This window comes from Primulina tabacum, chromosome 15 (assembly GCF_025594145.1).
Source record: "Primulina tabacum isolate GXHZ01 chromosome 15, ASM2559414v2, whole genome shotgun sequence".
NCBI lineage: Eukaryota > Viridiplantae > Streptophyta > Magnoliopsida > Lamiales > Gesneriaceae > Primulina > Primulina tabacum.
The window spans coordinates 10,641,818-10,666,056 of NC_134564.1; the positions used below are offsets into that span (position 1 = coordinate 10,641,818).

Genomic DNA, 24,239 nt, shown 5'->3' on the forward strand with positions numbered 1-24,239 from the left:
GTGGGAGAACATTACCATGGACTTTGTGACCGGATTGCCGAGGTCAGCCAGAGGATCGAATGCTATCTGGGTGATTGTAGATCGTCTTACCAAATCAGCGCACTTCTTGCCTATTAAGACGACTTTCACCATGATTCAGTATCAGAGCTGTATATCCGAGAGATAGTCCGACTCCATGGTATTCCAGTTTCTATCGTATCCGACAGAGATCCCAGATTCACTTCCTCGTTTTGGAAGAGTTTGCATTCGACTATATGTACGAAGTTGCTGTTTAGCACAGCTTTCCATCCGCAGACAGATGGACAGTCGGAGCGAGTTATTCAGATCTTAGAGGATCTTCTCCGTGCTTGCGTCATTGATTTCTCTGGGAGTTGGAATCGAACTTACCATTGGTAGAGTTCACCTATAACAACAGTTTCCAGTCGTCTATAGGTATGGCTCCGTATGAGGCGCTGTATGGCCGCAAGTGTAGATCTCCTGTTCATTGGGATGAAGTAGGAGAGAGAGCAGAGTTGGGTCTAGAGATTGTTCAGCAGGCAGCAGATGTAGTAGTCAAGATCCGTGATAGAATGAGGACTGCTCGAGTCGACAGAAGAGTTATGCCGATCAGCGGAGGAGAGAGTTAGAGTTTGCAGTGGGCGATCATGTCTTCGTGAAAGTGGCACCTATGAAGGGTGTCATGAGATTTGGCAAGAAAGGGAAGCTCAGTCCGAGATTCATTGGACCGTTTGAGATCCTTGACAGAGTTGGGACGCTTGCTTATCGTGTGGCTCTTCCGCCAAATCTGGCCGGAGTACACAATGTCTTTCACGTCTCCATGCTGAGGAAGTATATGGCAAATCCTTCGCATGTGCTGAATTTCGAGCCGTTGCAGCTTACTCCGAACTTATCTTATGAGGAGAGACCCGTGTAGATCCTAGACAGACAGGAGAAGAAACTTCGGAACAAGTTGGTTAAGCGAGTCAAAGTCAAATGGCTCAACCATTCAGAGGAGGAAGCTACGTGGGAGTCTGAGCCGGAGATGAGAAGTCGATACCCTGAGTTATTCGGTGAGTTCAAATTTCGAGGACGAAATTTATTTAAGGGGGGAAGGATTGTAGAACCCGTAAGTCAGTAGACGTATAATCCGTGCATAATTCTAGATTTTTAAATTTAATTGACTTCATTGCATGATTATTTTAAATGCATTTATTTGAAGTTAATTATTTTATTATTTCAGTTCAGTAGTTTGATTTTTAGCATTTCAGTTATTTCAGTGAGGCCGGACCGGAGTTGGAGTTTTGAGATAGAATTTAAGATTCGAGAAATATTTCTAGAAGTTAATTTAGCTAGCAACCAAGTTCATTTAAGTTAGAAAGGGAGGTTTGAGGATTTAATTTAATTATTTGAGGTGATTAAGAAATGAACTTATTTAAGTTATTAAATTAAGGGGTTAGCTCACTAAAATTATTTAAAGGATTAGTAAGGCTTTCAAGGATTATTAGTTGACTAGATAACAAACATTTTCCCTTTATTTTATTATGCATTTTTCGGCCACCCTTAGTTGCTAGAAGATTCATTTTCCAACTCATCAACTTTGACCAATTCTTTGCATGTAATTAGTGGGATAATTCTAGGATTTTTGGGAGCACAATTTAATTAATTAATGGACATATCCTAGACTAGAAAACAAGCTAATATTCGGCCACCTCATCCCCAAGTAGACTTGATATCAAACAACAATTCAAATTTCAAAGGAGAGTGGACTAAGTCTTGATTCATTCCTTATATATTGCACCCTTTCTCCTCACCTTCCTAACCATTTTTCCTCCTCTCTTTTCTTTCGAAATCTGAGTGAAATTTTAAGCTGAGAACCATGGGAATCCAGTAGGAAAATAAGGGAGAGAAATCGAGAGCAAGAAAGGTAGACAAGAAGCGCTCCACCTCCTCCATGCCGCGTCGTCGTCGTTTCGTTCGTTTTCTTTCGAAACGAAACCAGGCATGTCTAGATCTCTTTCAAACCTTAATCAAGTCATATTATTAATTATTTTTCAGTACATGATCAGATTTTATCATTTCAAAAACCGAAATTTTCAGCAAAACAAGAAAGAAAATTCTGCACAGATTTTTATCGACTTCCATGCTTCACGATTGGTATGTTTTGTTTCGATTTCAGGGATGGATCGTTCCAGGGGCTCGAGGCTTCATATAGACATATACTAGGACATGTTATGGCCATGATAGATCGTGAGTTTCAGTTCCATACATGCTGGAACGAGCACATGACAGCAACCTCCCCATTAGTGCAGAATGTTGTTCGAAAAATTCAATTTCTTGCCATGGAGGAAGGATCTGATCTTGGTTGCCCCAAGGGCCTATAGCCATGGTTGGATCACTTCCATAGCATGTCTAAGACGTGACTAAGTTGCCCTTTTGGTGGCTTGGTCCATGGTTCATCGGTTTTTAATAAAAACGTCAAAACAGCCCCTATACCCCTTCGGCTTCTTCATTTGTTCAGCTTTTGGTTCGTTCTTTTGTTGCTTGGTATGGATCTTGGTTGGCCTATGGCCCTTAGCCACGGTTCATATCATGCTCCTAGATGTCTAGATCGTGCCATGGTCAATCAAATGGCCACTGGAATGACGCAAGACATCGATCATAGCATAAACACTACACACGCATTCAAGATGCTCTCGGTTGGACCCTTCGGTTGAGTTATGGTGTGATGCGGATTGTGGCTGGCCTAGAGCCCTTAGCCATGGTTCAAATCATTCCTTGGGATGTTGGTAAGAGTCTCTGGTCGGTGGTTCACTCCCCTAATGGCCGATAGTCTCGAAACCAATGCAAGTCTTGTAGTTGCGCAGCTGCTGGAAATTACAGCAAGTTGCTGTGTCGGTTCAGAGGCTCGTTCGAGTTCTTGGTTGGCTTTTAGCCCATGGACTTGGACTGGACAGTGCCTCATTGAGTTAGAAAGGTCATGTTTTCGACCGTTTGTCATTTGGATCATTTTTGAGGTCGTACGAGAATTTACGGTGCAATGTGCCAAATTGACTCTCGAAAGAGCGTTTCGTGTTTTGGCCTCCATTCCACCTAGATTTCGACCCTATCATTTTAGGAACATTATTTTATGATTTTTCAGCGTATTTTAATCATGACTATACGTCGGTTCAGTGTTGGTTCAGGTTGGCTCGGAGTCATGATTAAATGCGAAGTCATTAGGCGTCATAGTCGCATCTTTTGAACGTAAATTGCATAGTTGGTCAAGTTTAAGCTATTGCATATCTTTCATGGCACAGTTAGGTTGCAGCGAGCCTGGGAACGATCCAATCCAATCCAGTTGGTAAAATTACGGGACATTTTCACTATGCCAGTTAATTATTTTACGTGCATTAAATAGAAAATGATTATTTTTGAAATTTATGCGATATGGCTTGTGGTTCATTCACTATGTGGGAGTGTTATTTTATACGGTCGCCAGTGACCGATCAGTTCAGTATGGTACCACCCGGTCGCCAGTGACCGGCCAGCTCAGTTCAGTTTCAGCCTCCCCGGTAGAGCCAGTTACCGATCAGTTCAGCTTAGTGCAGTGGCCACAGGCGTAAAACATAATCTCAACAGAAAATTTTACCAGATATTTCAGTACAGGCTCCAAGGAGCAAATATTTTTACAGTGATTTCCAGTTCAATTATGCACGTATTATAATTGCTCAGTACAGATTATTTTCAGTATGCCTCAGGACAGGATATGTTAACTCATGCATATTTTAATTCAGATTTTTACTCGTTACCTGTGATATATGCATGCTGAGTCTTTAGGCTCACTAGACTTGATTGTTGTAGGTACTGATGAGGCCAGGGCCGAGGGCGGGGACCAGTGAGCCAGCTTGGGTTGGCAGTAGTGGCATCCGAGGACCTCAGAGCAGCAGTTGTTATTTTATTCCGCAAACATTTTATCAGTCGTTGGATATTTTTAAATTGTGATTTTTGGCAAAACTTTAATTTTCTTCCGCTGCAATATTTTGAAATATTGAACTTGATTCACCAGTGATTTTATGAATGAGGCCATTTAAGTTCTTTTAAAAAAGAAAATTTTTAATTTTCCGCAAATTTTCAAGAAAGGAGTTTTAGGCCCTTCACAGACGAACTTGCCACTGGTTGAGTTCACCTACAACAACAGTTTCCAGTCTTCTATTGATATGGCTTCGTATGAAGTACTGTATGGCCGCCAGTGCAGATCTCCTGTTCATTGGGATAAAGTAGGAGAGAGAGCAGAGTTGGGTCCAGAGATTGTCAAGCAGGCAGCAGAGGTAGTAGTCAAGATCCTTTATAGGATGAGGACTGCTCAAAGCCGACAGAAGAGTTATGCCGATCAGCGGAGGAGAGAGTTAGAGTTTGCAGTGGGCGATCATGTCTTCGTGAAAGTGGCACCTATGAAGGGTGTCATGAGATTTGGGAAGAAAGGGAAGCTCAGTCCGAGATTCATTGGACCGTTTGAGATCCTTGACAGAGTTGGGACGCTTGCTTATCGTGTGGCTCTTCCGCCGAATCTGGCAGGAGTACACAATGTCTTTCACATCTCCATGCTGAAAAAGTACATGGCAAATCCTTCGCATGTGCTAAATTTCGAGCCGTTGCAGCTTACTCCGAACTTATCTTATGAGGAGAGACCCGTGCAGATCCTAGAAAGACAGGAGAAGAAGCTTCGGAACAAGCTGGTTAAGCGAGTCAAAGTCAAATGGCTCAACCATTCTGAGGAGGAAGCTACGTGGGAGTATGAGCCGGAGATGAGAAATCGATACCCCGAGTTATTCGGTGAGTTCTAATTTCGAGGACGAAATTTCTTTTAAGGGGGGAAGGATTGTAGAACCCGTAAATCAGTCTACGTATAAGCCATGCATAATTCTAGATTTTTAAATTTAATTTACTTCATTGCATAATTATTTTAAATGCATTTGTTTGAAGTTAATTATTTATTATTTCAGTTCAGTAGTTTGATTTTTTAGCATTTCAGTTATTTCAGTGAGGCCGGACTGGAGTTGGAGTTTTGAGATAGAATTTAAGATCCAGAAAATATTTACAGAAGTTAATTTAGCTAGCAAGTAAGTTCATTTAAGTTAGAAAGGGAGGTTTGAGGATTTAATTTAATTATTTGAGGTGATTAAGAAATGAGCTCATTTAAGTTACTTAATTAAGGGGTTAGCTCACTAAATTAATTAAAGGATTAGTAAGGCTTTTAAGGGTTATTAAATTACTAGATAATCAATTTCCTCCTACCATTTATCATGCATTTTCGGCCACACCCCTAGAAGAACAAACTAGGACTTGCCAACTCACCTTTGACCCATTCTTGGTTGATTAGCATGCTAATTCTTTTAGCTATTTTTCCACCTTAATTAATTAATACCAGACCACTATCCTAACCCTTTTTTGGCATGATAAAATCGGCCACTATACTATAGAATCACCCAAGAGATCATTTGATAGCAATTCAAATTCAAAATTCAAATGCATGAAGACTTGGTCTTGATATGATCCTTATATCTTGCACCATCCTCCTCACCCCTCATAACCACTCCATTTTTAAGGTCGTACGAGAATTTACGGTGCGATGTGCCAAATTGACTCTCGAAAGAGCGTTTCGTGTTTTGGCCTCCATTCCACCTAGATTTCGGCCCTATCATTTTAGGAGCATTATTTTATGATTTTTCAGCGTATTTTAATCATGACTATACGTCGGTTCGGTGTCGGTGCAGGTTGGCTCGGAGTCATGATTAAATGCAAAGTCATTAGGCGTCATAGTCGCATCTTTTGAACTAAATTGCATAGTTGGTCAAGTTTAAGCTATTGCATATTTTTCATGGCACAGTTAGGTTGCAGCGAGCCTGGGGACAATCCAATCCAATCCAGTTGGTAAAATTACGGGACATTTTCATTATGCCAGTTAATTATTTTACGTGCATTAAATAGAAAATGATTATTTTTGAGATTTATGCGATATGGCTTGTGGTTCATTCACTATGTGGGAGTGTTATTTTATACGGTCGCCAGTGACCGATCAGTTCAGTATGGTACCACCCGGTCGCCAGTGACCGGCCAGCTCAGTTCAGTTTCAGCCTCCCCGGTAGCCAGTTACCGATCAATTCAGCTTAGTGCAGGGGCCACAGGCGTAAAACATAATCTCAACAGAAAATTTTACCAGTTATTTCAGTACAGGCTCCAAGGAGCAAACATTTTTTTTCTGTGATTATCAGTTCAGTTATGCACGTATTATGATTGATCAGTACGTATTATTTTCAGCATCCTCAGGACAGGATATGTTAACTCATGCATATTTTAATTCAGATTTTTACTCGTCACCTGCGATATATGCATGCTGAGTCTTTAGGCTCACTAGACTTGATTGTTGTAGGTACTGATGAGGCCAGGGCCGAGGGCGGGGACCAGTGAGCCAGCTTGGGTTGGCAGTAGTGGCACCCGAGGACCTCAGAGCAGCAGTTGTTATTTTATTCCGCAAACATTTTATCAGTCGTTGGATATTTTTAAATTGTGATTTTTGGCAAACTTTATTTTCTTCCGCTGCAATATTTTGGAATATTGAACTTGATTCAACAGTGATTTTATGAATGAGGCCATTTAAGTTCTTTTAAAAAGAAAATTTTTAATTTTCCGCAAATTTTCAAGCAAGAAGTTTTAGGGCACTTTACACAGAGTCGTCAAAAGAGCTATGCTGACAAGAGGAGAAGGGATCTAGAGTTTGCCATAGGTGATCATGTTTTCGTGAAGATAGCACCCATGAAGGGTGTGATGAGATTTGGGAAGAGATGCAAGCTTAGTTCGAGGTTTATTGGACCGTTTGAAATTTTTGACAAGTTGGGACACTAGCTTATCGTGTTGCCTTACCGCCGAATCTGGCTGGGGTACACAATGTGTTCCACGTCTCGATGTTAAGGAAGTACTTAGCTAATTCTTCGCTTGTTTTTAGCTATGAGTCATCCCAGCTTGCTCCAGATCTATTGTATAAGGAAAAACCTTTCCAAATCCTAAACAGACATGAGCGGAAACTTCGGAACAAAGTGACCAAGTTGGTCAAAATCCAGTGGCTGAATCAATCAGTGGAGGAGGCCACTTGGGAGGCCGAAGCAGATATGAGAAGTCGCTATCCGGAGTTGTTTGGTAAGATTTAATTTCGAGGACGAAAATTATATAAGTGGCAGAGGAACTGTAGAGCCCAAATTCAGTACACATAAAACTCATGCAATTATAAAATTGTTAAATTTATTTATTCAATTTTAAAATAATTTTATCGATGCATGATTTATGATTTGCATTATTTTAAATTATTACATGTTTATTTGATGTATTTTAAAATATTTTCTTGAGTTTCATGTTTCAGACGATTATTCGATGCGGGATCGAGGAAAAGAGACCGACGACGATTTCGGCGATTTGTAAAATGTCGTATTTTAATTTTAAGTTAGGATTGAGGCATTTTAAATGATTTATTTATTTTTAACATTTTAAAACCTTACTTATTTATTTAGTGACTTTAAGATTTTAAAACTTTTAAGGTTTATCAATTGCATATTTTAATTTTTTAAATATGAGATTGTTAGTAAAGTGATTAATGGGTTAGCATATTATTAGCATTCTAATTAGTATGTAATTGGTTATTATTTATTTAATTAACATAATTAGCCTTAATTACCCCTATTTAACACACAAACGCACGTTACCATTTTTATACCAAAACTCACAACACACACGCCTATGCACAAAAACAAACACACTTCATTTTTGCTTCCACTTCATTTCTTTGAGTAAGAGGCTAGGGTTCTTGGTGAGCTCCGCAACCACCCCTCTTCTGTAATTTTCCAACATGTTTTCATTCATTTTCTTCAAGAAATCAAGCCACAAATCGTTCCGGATCAACCCTCGCATCCTTCCCGCTTCGGTGTCGTCGTTTCGGTAAATTTAAAGATTAAAGGCATGTATATCTTTCCCTTTTTGTATCGATCTTGTCATATTAATTATTTTGATGTGTAGTCTATGGAAAACATGTGTATGTTATACAAAAGTTTGAGCAAAAATGGGTGGATCGCTATTGAAACGATTTTTTGATCTCAAAAAACAAATTCGCTGTCATTTTAAATGCTGCAACTTTTTGATCGATTTTCTGGAAAACATTTCAACATTAAAACGTAGTACTTTTTGATACCTTCGATTTGGCAGTAAATTCGCAATTTTTGGATAAGAAATGAGTGAGTTATGATTGTTTCCGTGGGATTGCTCAAACTGCACTTTTCTGAAAATGCGTTTTTAATGTGTTCTTGAAGTTTTGGTTGCAGGCTTCATTGGGATCTCCTGGATCCTTGCTGCTGTTGTCAGGGCAGCATATCCAAAATGTTCCAACGAAGCCCTCGATGTATTTAAGTATGTTCGACGTGCAAAAGAAAATATTTTCCCTGTAAGGCCAGTACTGTGGTTTAGTCTGATCGGACACATCTATGTATGGGTCACTTGCTTTGAAACATATCTCTACGCAAAATGATGAAGTTATGCATGTTCCAGTATGTATGATGCAAGTATGTTTATTAAAAGTTTTATGATGATGGCACGTTTATGTTTATGTTATTACGTTCAAGTTTCAAGTACGTACGCTCTACTTTAAAAATGCATGTAGTTTTATTAATTATAACTAGTTATCTCCAGTTTATACATGTTGAGTCTTTAGACTAACTAGACTTGAGCGATGCAGGTGAGGATGATTTTGAGGAGACGAGGGGTGGGGACCAATGAGCCAGGTTGGACTGCGCAGGAGGCTAAACCCGAGGACCTCCCATGTTTTAAGATTTTATGCATAAGATTTTATGCATGACGATTTATAATACTCTGATTTCATGAGGTGGTTTATAATGTTTAAACGATTATTACTTTTGCCAAACTTGGGTGTGGTTGTTTTTATTGCAAATATTTTTAGACGAGCAATTTATTTTAATGAAAATTTGAAAGTTTATTTTGTATTTAAGAAATTTTTATTTTTCCGCAAATTTTAAAGTAGTTAAAAGTACGGTACGTCTCATGATCAGTAGAACTTGTCTTGAACAGGTTTGGTGAAATCAGTTGGCTCGTCAGCTGAACTTGTTTCATTGATTCAGTTGAGCTTTCCATCAGTTGAGATCTTCATCAGCTGACCGGGCTTTTGAAGGTCTTCTGCTGAATCACCTATCAACTGATCAATCAGTCGAACTGTTTTTTGAAACATCAGTTGGACAGATTCAGTTTGGGCAATCAGTTGGCACTTTTAGTTGGCGTTCTCGAAAGCTTCAGTTTGGCTCGTTTAACAGATTAGTTTGAAGCCTGATCAGTTCCAGCTTCCTGTGAACTTAGGTAAATAATTAGAAACAAGATAACAAATTTGTTAATCATCAAAATAAAAATTGCAAACATGAAATGTTCCAACGCATACTATGTTTAAGTTCATGCTTTTAAGATCATGAAATGTATGTTATTTATAGTACTTTTCCCTGTTAAATGTTAAGTTTATGTACTTGCTATCACGGTTTAGGTGTGTTTAGTCTTTAGACTCACTAAGTGTGATTGATACAGATGAGCACTTTGAGTTTGAGACTGTAATGCCCGAGAATTTAATCCTAGTAATCTGTAATTATTGATTTATAATTTGATATGATTATGAGAGGATTAATCAGGACACGATTTGATTCAGCATGAAAAGATGTATGTGCGAGGACAGTGCCTTTCGCGCACATGCGCGACGTGATGCACGCACATGCGCAAAATGGGCAGAAGACCTCGCGCATATGCGCGAAGTGAAGGCGCGCATATGCGCGAGCTGTACGATGGGACTCCAGAGAACCTCGCGCATATGCGCGACGTGTATCCACGCACATGCGCGAGGGTACCCGAGAGTTGGGTAAAATGAACAAAGGCTATGCGCATATGCGCCGAGTAAGGGCGCGCATATGCGCGAGGTGCTGTGCAGAGGACGCGCCGAGACATATGGTCTCGCGCATATGCGTCGCGTGATGTCGCGCATATGCGCGAGACGTGTTTTATGAAGGATGATCCACTTGGCTTGCACATGCAGGATATATATATAAAATTTGTTCAATCTCCTTCATTCAGCACGAGAAAGAGACGAGAACTACCGAGGAAAGCTTCGAGCTTGATTCTAAGAATTTAATTTGGTGAAAGATCCGTCCGTCAGAATTTGAATTCGACTTCAGTACTGTGTTCCTATCAACGCAGGCTACAACTGGACGTAATTTGTGTTATGTTTTGATAGGTTTTGAAATTATGATGTTGTTGGAATCGAATACACTTCATATATGATGTTCTTGACATGTTAGACATCGTAGAATCGAAGTCAGATTGAGAAACAGACTGATTATGGAATTGTTATGAGTTTCTGATTATATTGATTTGAAATCGGACAGATTTGGATTATGAATGAATTACAGATTGTATCGGATATGAGTTATGATTTGTAATTAATGTCTGTTGATTTGGTATTGACGGGGATACTGAGATTGTGCCGTTATGCCGTTGATTTGACTTAAATCCATATTAAACAGATTCAGTGTTGAATTGAGAATGGAATATTGATATTATGATTCTCGATATGTCGTTTCAGATTTACAGAGACAGTCTTGAGTTCAGAACTGATATTGCTTCAGACCAAGACTACAGACGAAAGGTATAAGTCAATGTGGTACCGGGAGATCGACTCGAGTATAGTACGATATACTTGAGTTTCCCTAAATCACATACTTCTTATTATTTTGTTCATTGATTTGACTGGATATGCTTGTTCTATGAATGTATGGAAAGCAGGTATTAGTCGAGTGATCTTGTGACAGAAGTGCCTGATAGTGGTGGGATCGCCACGGGCACATTGCACGATGTCACAAGATAGGAAATTGGTGAAAACGCCAAAGTCTGTGACGGTTAGGTCAAGACACTGGATGTTTGGTTATATCGATGTGGATAGAATTGGAGTTTCTTCTATTACTGGTGATCGATACCATATCGATGTGGATAGAATTGGTGTTTCTTCTATTACTGGTGATCGATATGGAATGCCAACGTCTAGAAATCGGGATCCCTAGACTAAGATTGAGTCTAGTCTGAAATGTGGAGTCACGAGTCTGATTGGTGATTTTATATTGATTATGTTTCTGATTTTGTTACATTTTACTGATATTTGTTACATGTTTTACATGCTTTTACATTGTTGATATAAATGCATGTTTCGTTGATTTATACTGGGATTTATTTCTCACCGGAGTTATCCGGCTGTTTTCGTATTTGAATGTGTGCATGACAACAGGTGGGACAGGTTCAGGGTCGAGGAGATGAAGAGAGATCGTGATTAGAGTGGAGACTACGGACTTTGATCTGAAATAGGGTTTGGAATACTTGATATGTAGTTATTAAACCTTAGGTCGAATGATTGTATATAGTACCAGACTTGTACTTTTAATATACTGATATGTATATTTGCATGTATTCCATTACATTCCGCAATTTAAAAAAAAAATTATACCCTGTTTATTATAATTGATTAAATTGTCCTAATGATGGTTAAGAACATGATTAGCATCCGGGTCTCCACAGAGACTGGAGGCGCCGAACACTCAGTAGGTGGTGCTAGGGTTGCGCACTATTACTCGAGGACCTTACATTTTTCCGCACTATATGTTTATGAGTAATTTTTTTATACTTTTTATATTTTTTTATACGTTGATGATTCGACGGGCTTTTGATTGTTGCGTTTGAGCTTTTTTCAAACCGTAGTCTAGGAATTTGATTATATTTAGGATTTATTTAACTGCAGTTATTTTTATTCAGTGATTGAATAACTTTTTAATACGCATGGTAGACAGTTTTCATTTGCATGCATGTTCATGAGCATATTCAAAATTAGCTTGCAAAAAAAAATTAGTAGTGCTTCAGTAGTAGATGTTTAGTTGGTATCAGAGCAAGGGTCCTGTAAAGGGTTGTGTCAATGCTAGCTTCAGCAGCTCAGTCGTCAAGCCTCAAGTCTGTAAGTTTGCATGTTTTAAATGTTTTGAATGGTTTAATACTATCACCTGCATGTTTACATAACATAGGTTTTATAGTGATTTACAGTTAATATTTATGTGTTTACATGATTTAAGGATTAAATGTTTTGAAAACTAGATTAAATTGCATGATTGGTTACGTTTAGAATTTGGACTGTGTTCAGATACTATGCCTCTCACACGCGTCCCGAGCACTGACAGACAAGATGATAATCCTTGAGGAGATAGAGGCTTTCCACTGTAAGGTTCAAAAATAATAAAACGTAATCCAACTACATGCAAATTTAGGAAAATGGAAAATGATCAATTAAATGATTTTAATGGCATGAGTTAATTGAGATATACATGATTACATGTTAAAATAGGATTTTATTTTTTTAATGCATAAAACTGTATTTTTAAAGTTTATTCGAGATGAAATCGAGGAACGGAGACCGAGGGCTGAAAAAAGTAAAATATTTTTTATTAAATAATTGTTTTCAATTATTTAAAATAAGATTGATGATAAATAGTATTTTTGAAAAAAAAGTGTTTTGAGGTGATTTTATAAGCCTAGTTGTAAATTTCAACGGTTTTCGTATTTCAACAAAAATATGAACTTTTTGACAACTCGGCTAATATTTTAACGAACTTTCCGAAACGAAATATTTTAAATATGCATCAATGGGCTTAATGTGCCTAGTATACCATACTAATGGATCTAAGCTTGCACACTTATGTAATTATCAAAATAAAAGCCTAAAAGTCCTACCTAAAACCCTCAAACCCACGCCCCTCCCCTCTCAAACATTACAAAGACTCTCCCCTTCCCCAAACCACAGGACACACACACGTAATTTTTGTAGGAGAAGCTTCGGTTCTTGAAAGGAAAATTCAGCCTAGGGTCTACGTCGTCATTCTTCGAATCGCCACAACGTTTTCGTGCATAACATACACAAAGGCACACCATAAATCTTTTTTTCTCATCTATCACATCTTATTACGTGTTTGATTATCGTTTGCATGAAAAACATGATTTTTTGATGAATATTTTCTGGTTTATGCATTAACACGTGAATAATGTAAGATTTTATGTTCCAAAACTTGATATATCATCGCATGAATGGGCTGCCATGTTAGGATATATTGGAGGGATGCTTTTCTATCATATTAAGGCTTCTTAGATGCCAAGACATATGCTTCACACGAGGGGAACAAGTCTTGAACGAAATTCACATGACATGGTGCACTAGGGTTCGGCTAGGGAGAATCATGGCTTGTGGCTTGACCATGGCTCGACACGGGCTCGTGTAGGTCATGGATCAGACTTAGGAACAGCCCTAGCAAGGCTAGGACTCTTGGAAAGCAGTCGTGGAAGAGCCGGAAGGTAGTGGGGCTCTTCCCTTGTTCGCGGGTGGCTGCACATAGCAGCGTGAGGGTTTTTGGGTTGGCTGACTGGGTACAGTCAGGGTCCAGTGAGGGTCTAGAATGGAAGGGCTCGGTGGTGGTCTTGGTAAAGAGGAGTCTGAGACACGGGAAGGAGTCCTTGAGTTGTAGGGCTCTCGGCCGCAGCACTTTGCTTGTGCAGGTGGCTTCGGCGTGTGCTAGGGACTAGTCCTATGGGGTTAGTGTGGGTCCAGTAGGTTCCTAGGTAGGCTGGGCATGTGAGGGTTAGTGATGGCTCGGGTGTGGTTCGGGAAATTGGAGAGATGGTTCTAGGAGAGCTTGTTAGGGTTGGGTTTTTATGTTATAGTGGCTAAGGGTTCAAACTATGGTCCACGGGGGTCGAATCATGGTTCATGAGGGTAATTTATGTTAGAGTAGGTGTCCGTCGAGCCAATTGTTGGCTGAGGATTCACGTTGAAACTCTATGTATAAACAATCTTTATTTTAATAATATTTAAAATTATTGTTTTGGCTCATCTTTATTTCTATACCCATGCATGTTGCATAGATAAAATCCTTGAATATACAAATAGTAGAGAGAATATAAGATGCTCATGTGATGAGTATCATGAAACTCATATTTGGAATACTGTATATTCTAAACAGTTCCTAGTCGATTCAGTTGCCGCTAAGAAGGATATAGGTCGCACTAGTTTGTGACTAGTATATGTGATGTGAGTACCATGTTTCATTGGTAGGGGACATTGTGATGTCTTAGCATGCAGATAGGTGCTCCTTGTAGAGTGTACTTAACAACCCTCCATAAAGGACATTCCAAGTGGTTCTCATTTATCGAGTGAAAACGTCCTAATTTATGGTTGTACACCTTTAGTTCTTATGACCCGGGAAAATATTGAGATTCTATATGCTAGTATTGCACTTTGACTTGTTTACCGACTCATATGGGGTCATCAGGTGACAAGGTTGGGTGTTTTGTCGAAACATATAGGAGTTGATGCATTGTAGTCGGGGATTCACCGCTTACCTTCGAGTATGGATATCCTATGTGTATGTAGTTTGAAATATCTGATTAGAGTGTTGGTGGTAGACCTGTCAAAATGGGTTGGCGTGGCAGGCCAGCCTGCCACCCGCCGCAACCCACCATTAGGCGGGGCGGGGCGGCCCAGCCCGCCATTTTGTCGGGCCTCTAAATGGTCAACCCAGCCCAACCCACCTTGGGCCGTGGGTTAGGCGGGCCCACCCGCTTATTTTTTTAAGAAAAAAATGCTAAATATATTTCAATCAAATAGCTTCATAAAATAATTAAAAATATTGAAATAAGAAATTAAGAAAGCATACAACATAATCCATAAAAAGTCAAGTATTTAAAGCAAACATGAAGATTGAAACATGGAAGAGAACATAAAGTCGACGAAAAAGACGGTTGTAAATTTTAATAAATATTATGTCTTCAACAATACACATAATTAGCAAACCTCCTTCGGGTCCACAAAATTTCACTGCAACTCGTCGGACTTCAAACAAAACCACTCTTGGGTTTACAAACAACTGCTATGCTTAAAAATTATTTTAAGATTCATGAATAAAATTTACAGGAATTTCGACCCTTTTGTTTTCTTTATGTATATTTGTAAATTTCTTTTTTTTTTATTTTCTTTATGTATATTTGTTGTAAGAGTAAATTATCAATAAATTTGTTCTTAGAGTAAATTATCAATATATTTGTTCTAAGACATGGAGGCGCATGAAACTTATTCCATTTTTTATATTAAACTTGAAACTTAAAAATATATAATTTTATCCTAATTTTACAGGCCAGCCCGCCCCGTTTGGGCTCGACCCGTCTTGGCCCGCAACCCAAACGGGCTCAGCCCCTTTGGCCCGCCTCTAAACGGGCTGCTATTTTATCAATTCAACCAATTCAATTTTTATAGCGGGGCGGGCCGGCCCGACGGGCCTAACCCTTTTTTGACAAGTCTAGTTGGTGGTAATATTGAAGGAGTTTCATAGATTACACCATCGATGCAACTACGACATGACACAAAGTATTGATTCTTTGACAGCTCTCGATATACCAATAGTTGTCGAATCGGTCGGGATATATGAGATTAAGGGACCGTACTGTGCGCTAACCATAATTGAATGGTTCTTGCAGGCACTATCATTTGATACCTAGGGAATCATGTAAGCGATGCTGCAAGGCATTTAACATGATTGGTTGGTACTATCAGACTTAAGTTCTGACGTTCTTATTATCAAAGAGTTGATAATTAATAATGCAGCAATTGGGGTATGCTCATATAAGGACATGTTTAGTCCCGAATCACATTAAGATGCGAACCCACGGCTAGTTGTATCAATTAACCATTGAGGGTCACACAAGTGCTAACTTTCTAGATCTCGTTCCAAAGAAAATTAGTTCAATGTGTTGAACGGCTTATAAAGGAGTTTATAAGCGAAAGAAAAATAGAAGTATGACTTCTATAAGAGAGTTATGGGGAAAGTAACTTTTAATTTATGTAAGTGTTCCTAAATTAAAAGATGGCTCAAATAAATAATGAATTTAAAAATTGTGTTTTTTATAAACATTATTATGGACTAAATTAAATTAATTCAAGTGTTGAATTAATTAAACACTAGTGGGCCTAGTAGAGCCCAAATAATTAAATTAATTCAAGTGTTGAATTAATTAAATCATATTGGGTCTTGTAGAGCCCAATAAAAAATAATTATTTAACTAATGGGCTTGAGTAAATTCAAGTAAGGTTTAGTTGGTCTCAATTTTGTTTGAGACATTTAAATTAAAGTCCATGGGCTTTGTAATTGTTACAAGCCCAAATAGAATTGCATGCATAGGAGGTGAAGGGTTGGAGGCTACTTTTTCAATATCCAAGGCATGGTATGCACATGCTTACTTTAACTTTTTACACAACCAAGAAAAATCATCCTTCCCTCCTCGAAGACATGCAAGGGCCGAAATTTTCATCCCTATTCCCTTTCGTTTTTGCTTTTTTAATTGTTGAAGATTGTATACTTTTCTCAAAGAAAAATCCTCTAATTTTTCTACTGCAAAATTAGAGGGGATCTTCCTTGTTGGTGGTGGGTTAATTTAGCAAGCCGTGAAATTGAAGCACTGTTGATAGTTCAGTCAGGAGCGGCACATTTCCTGGCTGACCCATCATGCAAAAGGTACGCTTTGGAGTGAATTCCTGCCCTTGGCGCTAATTGAGCCGTAGATTATGAGCTTACTGAAAATCTTTCACAAACATCCCAACTAATGCTAATAGTATCAACTAATCAGAATGTTTGATTATTAGACCATGGTTTTTTGATCTAACAAACACATCAATCAGACGGGCATAATCTTTTTTCTTTTAATAAAGATACTGTAGGAGCTCTAATCTTAGCAATTAAATCATAGTAACCGTCAATCGTTGGGAGGTCTTCCATTCAAAAAAATGCCAGGATGTCTCCAATCGGCTCTCGGAGAAGCTCAGGGATGCACTGATGTTACTTTCGGAATCTCAAAGAGTCGTCAAGGAGCACTTCGTTAGATTTTCATGTGCACACCTGCATTTTTTTTTGGCTGGACTGAAGTCTGGGCTTTCGAAAAGATGAAGATGCAAAGGGTAAAGAGATAGTCTTTTGAACAACCAACCTGACATAAGGATTTTATCTCGCGCCAACTTAGAAAATGGAGATTCTTGGATTTGATGAAGCTTTCTTTCCCTCGTTGTTACATTACGACGTTTTTATGTCAGCAACAGAAGCCCAAGCTTATGGAATTGTTGATCGTTTAAAACACCATAATAGATCTTTTTAGCTGCTTTATTAAAATGAGAAGTAGAAGCAATTCCATCATGAAAGAAGGTTGCCGCTAACATATAGTATTCATCTCTACCTGGTGGCCCTGGAAGAAACCGAAACCCCAACCCCATTTTGATGTCATACGCTTCCGCTGAGCAAGGACTGCTCATTGGAAGCTTGTAGATTGTCTAGCCATTGAAAAGCTAAGTTGTTTAATAACTTAGTTGGAGCCATTATCAATCATTTATCATTGATAGGTAAAAATTTCTAAAACACACTATGTATGACATTTTGTGTTTTATGTTATTTGCTAAACATCATAGTGAGGTGATTCATTTTTGCTTGTAAAATTTGATTTTTGAAACTTCCGTTGCTCATCTTGGCACCGTAACCGATCCGTTTTCAAGTGGTATCATGAGCTATGGTTACTATTTTGTGTAGCAAATACATGATATTATATTGAGGTCAATTTCTAACCGCATGACATAATTGTTACAACAAATCGAAGGTCGTTTTTGGGGAAAATTTCGGCCATATCTTGCCGCTCGTTTTGAGCAGCTTCTTGGTCAGCCCATTTCGAGATACAAGGGCAGCCCAAGGGGCTGCTCGAAACAGCCCCTACATTTATTAAAATAAAAAAAATTTGTTGGCCGGAATCCGGTGACGGAGCTCCGGCAACGAAGAGGATGACTAGGATTTTCAAAATTGTTTTGAAATATCAAAGGGTCATGGGGCTTGAGTTGTTGGGTCATTAGATGACTAACATATTTTGTGAATTTAAATAGGCCAAAATAGTTTTTGGTGAAAATTGTTTTATGGGCCCTTAAGTTTAAATCTACAAAATTTGTATATATTTTGCTCATAAAATAAATAATTGAAATTGGACTTTAATTATTTATAGTAAATTGTGATTTACAAGAAATTCGGTTATAAATAAAATAATTAGAAATAGACAAAAGAGTATGTTTACTTTGTTGATTTAGTTTATAATCGTGGTGGTTATTGATTGGATCAAAATATATAATATTGGATTAATTAATTATTGTGATAATTAATTAATGGTGTATGATATGTGATATTATTCATGAAGGATGATCAAAAGCCCAAGACCAATTTGCTAGGTGTATGCTAGGAGATTTTGTGTTGGATTATTGTAATAATTATCAATTTATAAATGGGCTTGGTTTATGCCTCATTCCCACCCCATGATATGTATCCCTATTTTCCATGGATATTTATTTGTAAATATTAGTATAGTAGAAGATCAAGATTGGAAGATGGTGGCCTTGATGATTATGAAGATCGAAGACATGTAAATATTGGAGGCTTATGTAAAAGTTTCATTTGCATCCCATGCATTTCCCTAGGATTGGACCTAGGCCCGTGCTTCGCTCACACGGGACATTAGTATTGGGGCAATTGATCATCCTTGTTTTGTTTATTGTTTATAATATATTCATGATATGCTATAAATAATGAGTATGTGCTTTATTATTATGATAATAACGAAGTTGCATGAATCCGGCAAACATGGCGAGCTTTTAAACAAAATTAATGATGAGACCTTTCAAAAATAAAAACCCTCATTTGAATAAGATTCAAAATAAATATCAAGCCCGAAATGGGAGATTATAAATGTGTTTATAATTTCCATGTCTTCCATCGACAATGGCTGCATGATGAACGCTACCCGTGCTGGGGGCTCGGCTCATATTATTGGGGAGCCCTGGACACCGGAAAGCTGTGACATCCATTGACGTGGTGATGTGAACTATGTGGAACTCCCATGATTTTGGCTCATATTATTGAGGGAACCCATGGCGACCGTCCATTAAGGTTCAACATCGATGGGTAAGGCTTGACACATTAAGATGAATGACGTCATATTATTGGGTCCTAATCAAACGTGTGGCAAAATTTACGTAGAGGGTTGCATGGAGATGCAATTAGAAACTACCTTTTAGGAATTATTATTGGCTGATATTACGTACCTACTGAGGAAAAGAGTTTCTCGTTTTCACTAGAGGGTGGTGAAAGATGTCAAAACAGTGGGAGCTAAAATTTATGAAGTAAAAGTCCATACTTTATATCATACTAAATATTTTAAAATAGTCATTAACATTTATTTATTTTACCTTTCAGTACAAATTTTGAAAATGTCTTCGATTCGCAATCCGCTATCTGCAATACTCGACAAACACATTTTAACTGGACCTAATTACCTCAATTGGATAAGAAATCTGAAAATCGTCTTGAAGTTCGGAAAGGATAGCATATACACTTACTGAGTCGCCCCTGTTTGAGGCTCTGACTAGCTGTACTCCTGAGGAATTGCAGACTTACAAGGAATGGTGTGACCATGACTTGAAAGCTAAGTACTATATGCAAGCTTCTATAAATGATGAGCTGCAGAGGCATTTTGAGGATGCAAAGAATGCTGCTGACATTCATTTTCATCTCAAGGAGCTCTTTGGTGAGCAGACTCGACCTCTTAGGCATGCTACTGTCAAGGAGCTGATCACTTTACGCATGCGAGATGGGGCCTTGGTCCATGAGCATGGCCTAAAGATGATTGGGCATGTGGACAAGCTTGTTGGCATGGATCTTATGTTTCCCTCAGAGTTGACCACCGACTTGTTGCTCTTATCACTTCCTAGCTCATTTGATCTTTTTGTGGTGAATTTCAGCATGAACAAGTTCGAGCCTACCCTTGAGGAGTTGGTGAATATGCTTGTTACTTTTGAGTACACCATCAAGAAAGAGAAGCCGGTTCTTTATGTGAGTTATTCATCTGGTACGAAGAGTGGTTAACATGGAAAGGGAAAGAAGTGTTCTTTCCAACGTCCCAAGAAGAATGTGCCCATGAAGAGGCAAGCTCTGAATCCCGTTGTGGCACACACACAAGATAAGGCTCACAAGACTGCTGATATCTGTCGTTACTACAAGAATCCATGACATTGGAGGCGTAACTGCAGATAATATCTTACCCAAAAAGGGTTCTGGAAACTGTAAGTTCTATATTGAAGTTAACATTTCAATTAACTCTACTTCTTGGGTATTGGATACCGACTGTGACTCACATCTCTGTATTGATTTGCAGGTGATGGGAAGAAGTAGGAGACTAAGAGAAGGTGAGACCTTTTTGAGGATGGGCAATGGGGCAAGAGTTGCTGCCAAGGCTGTTGGAGATGTTTACTTGCTAGCCCAGCCCAAACAAATTAAACCCCAATGCCCAGCCCATTTGTTTGTATTAATAAGTAAATAATAATAATAATCTTCCATGGAAACCGCGCGCGTTTCTTCTCGAGCATCTGTTCTTCATTTCATCAAACTTTCCGTTCGCTTTGACCGCCCATATCTCGATCATCGATCGCCGAAAAATTTAAGTAAATATACGGTTGGAAAGCTCTCGACGTAAGCTTTCCGTTGATACCACTTTTGATAGGAAAATCGAGATTCTCAAAAACCCGTCCAAAACCTGTCGTCCGTTTCCTCGTTAAATCGTCGTCGTACGTCGCCGGAGTTCGGAAATTGATAAAGGATTTTATTCTTTGGGTCATAAGCTTCGTTTTGATATATATATATATTCAGGTATAACTTATGATTCCAGAAATTGTTTAAGGGTTGCTCCATTTTTTGTTAAATTTGTTATCAATATTGATAGTGGTTATATTTTTGGTTGTAGGTACAAACTTTGAGTTGATTCGAGGTATTGAAAAAATTTTAGAATATTTAAAAAGAGATTTTTGAATTAATGAGAGAAATAAATTGAGTATCAGCTAGTTCGATGCTTTGCGACGAATTAAAATAGAAATGATTTATTTTAGGCATTTTAGTCGAATATTGAAATTTTAGGAATTTATAATGCCTAAATAGTTGAAATTGGATTTTGGATGGATTTAAATGATTATGGAATTTTTTTATGATAGTAAGACCATTTAAATTAATATTCAGGTGATTTGTCTGAGTTGGCATTTTCCAGGACTTTCTTGAGGATTTAAGATATTTTGTGGTAAATTAAAGTCAGTTGAGGTATATACGAACTGTTTTCATTACGAAGTCTATTATGACGTGAGATGACATTGAGTATTTTGTAATGAGTTATGGCGTTCTTTATGTGCTTCTGTGAATATGTGATTGCATTCATGCATTTATTTGAGTCGATACTATTAAGCCTTGACTCCTTTGATTGCTATTGATATTGATATTGATCTATCGAGTTGTTGCGTCATCGATGGAGCGGGTGGGTAGGATTAGCACTCATGATGACTTTCATGAAGGCTGAGCGGGTAGCTCCCGTACCCTCGATGCTACGTGCATGGATGAGTGGCCACTTGATGTTGCGTTGCTACGTTCCTGGCACGGGTGGCCACTGTTACTGTTGTTGACGCGATTCATTTGGACTTCGTTTGTTATCCGTTATCGGTTGTTACCTTTCACGCATTGCATTACATTGCATTGCATCACATTTTACTTGATTTTATTTCATGTTAGTTATATTTGTCGTAATATTACTGGTTCGTCGTACAGGGGCCCGACCCCTCGTTTCTTTTTTTGCTGTGGTTGTTTTTTATGTCATCGCAGGTTATCCAGGAGGATTTGACGCGTCTGGTGGAGCGTCAGGTAGTGGTGCCCAGTCGTCGAGTCATGGTTGAGAGTTCCCATATATATATATACTATATTATGGAGTCATACATTTATCGGGGAGATGCCCCGTGTAGCTGTACTATTATTTTTACGATGTTTTGAATTAATAGTTGTGTGAACGAGCCTTGCCGGCTCTACATGTGTTTAGTCCTGGCCAGTGCGGCTATAGGTTGTGAATTGATGTTATGACTTTATTTCGAGAATATAAATATTATTTGTGATGTTTTGATTTTTTTGGGATGTCATATTTACGAATATGTCATGCCGAAATTTCTGTAGGCCCAAAATGGAAAATTTTAATCGCTTTCGCTGTTTACATTAATAAATCCTGGTTGTTTGGTCATTAATTTAATTTTAAGAGATGTTTAGTTTGTACCTGATTTGGTTAAAAACATTGTTTCCATTTCTATGTTTGATAAAGAAAGATATTCTTGTTTAATTAGCAAAGGTGTTTGCAATATTTACAAGAACGCATGTTTAATTGGTACCGCAGAACTTGAAAACGATCTCTATAACTTAAAATTGAAAGATATTCCACTAAACAATTTTCAAGCAATAACAACAACAAACAAACGAAAACAAGATACTCTAAAAGTACTAACAACAAACACCACTGTTACTGAGTACTACACCATATTTGAATGGTGTTTCGGAGAGTCGTAACCAGACTTTGATTGACATGGTTCGGTCAATGATGGGGTTCACGGAGTTGCCGCCATCTTTTTGGGGATATGCACTTGAGACAACGACACTCTTGTTGAACAATGTCTATTCAAAGTCAGTTGATAAGACACCATATGAGATATGGATGGGTAAGACTCCCAAATATTCTTATCTTAGAATATGGGGATGTTTTGCTTACGTGAAGCAGACAGAGAGAGATAAAATAATTAAAAGATCAAGTCCAAGAATTATCAGACAAGGGTTTCATTCGCCTAGCTATTCCGAAAGCAGACCGGTTAATGTGCCCGGATACGCAACTGAAGTTTCAAAACAAAATTTTTTACAAGAAAAATTGAGCACCCCTACATATAGTGTTTAGCAAATAACATAAAACACAAAAATGACATTCATAGTGTGTTTAGTAATTTTACCTATCAATTACAAAGGATTGATGATTGTCTCCAACAAAGTAGTTAAACAACTTCGCTCTTCAATGGGTAGACAATCTACAAGCCTCCTTTGAGCACTCCTTGCTCAAAAATTAAGCCCACCACCAACTAGGAAGATCATCTCTAATTTTGCACTAAAAAAATTAGAGGATTTTTCTTCGAGAATGTTGTGCTATCCTCAACAAAACAATTGAAGAAGCAAAAAAAAAATGGGAGGAAAATGTAATGGAAATTTTGGCCATATTGATGCAAGGAAGAGGAGGAGCAATTTTCTTGGTTGTGTTAAAGGCTAAAGTGTAAAGTTGCATGTGCATGCCATGCAATTAACTCAAAAGTTGCCTACAACCTTTCACCTTACAAGCATGCAATTTGTTTGGGCTTGTAAAAAATTACAAGGCCCATGAACTTTTATTTAAATATCTCAAACACATTTGAGACCATTTAAACTTTACTTGATTTTACTCAAGCCCACTAGTTGAATAATTTTTTCTAATTGGGCTTTACAACGCCCAATGTTATTTAATTAATTCAACACTTGAATTAATTTAATTATTTGGACTCTACTAGGTCCACTAGTGTTTAATTAATTCAACACTTGAATTAATTTAATTTAGTCCATGATAATGTTTATGAAAATCACAATTTTCAAATACATTATTTATTTGGCCAACTTTTAATTTCGGAACACTTCAACAAATTAAATGTTACATTCCACATAATCCTTTTATAGAAGTCATACTTCTATTTATGTTAGCACTTATAAATTCCTTTATAAGCCGTTCAAAACATTGAACTATTTTTCTTCTCAAAGGGATCTAGAAAGCTAGTATTTGTGTGGCCCTCAATGGTTCAATGATACAACTAGCCGTGGTTTCATATCTCAATGTGATTCGTGACTAAACATGTCCTTATATGAGCATACCCCAAATGCTTCATTCTTACTTATCAACTCCTTGATAATAAGAACGTCAAAACTCAAGTCTGATAGTACCCAACCAATCATGTTAAACGTCTAGCAGCATCGCTTACATGATTCCCTAGGTATCAAATGATAGTTCCTGCAAGAACCAATCTATTATGGTTAGCGTACAGTACGGTCCCTTCATCTCGTATATGTAATGCCCGAGATTTAATTACTGTAATCAGACGTTGATTAATTGACAGAATTGAGGTTATAGGAATTTAAATGAAGAAGTAGGGCATCGTTACAGTATAAGCCAAGATG

The 24,239-nt window shown here is 38.1% G+C and overlaps 1 long non-coding RNA gene across 1 annotated transcript; it reads left to right on the plus strand.

The window, feature by feature from the left end:
• The first annotated feature begins 20,938 nt into the window (after positions 1–20,938).
• On the plus strand, positions 20,939–22,108 carry LOC142527918 (uncharacterized). The gene is made up of 3 exons (XR_012815561.1): positions 20,939–20,964; positions 21,210–21,287; positions 21,840–22,108. It is a non-coding gene; the product is annotated as an uncharacterized LOC142527918 (long non-coding RNA).
• Positions 22,109–24,239: the final 2,131 nt, after the last annotated feature.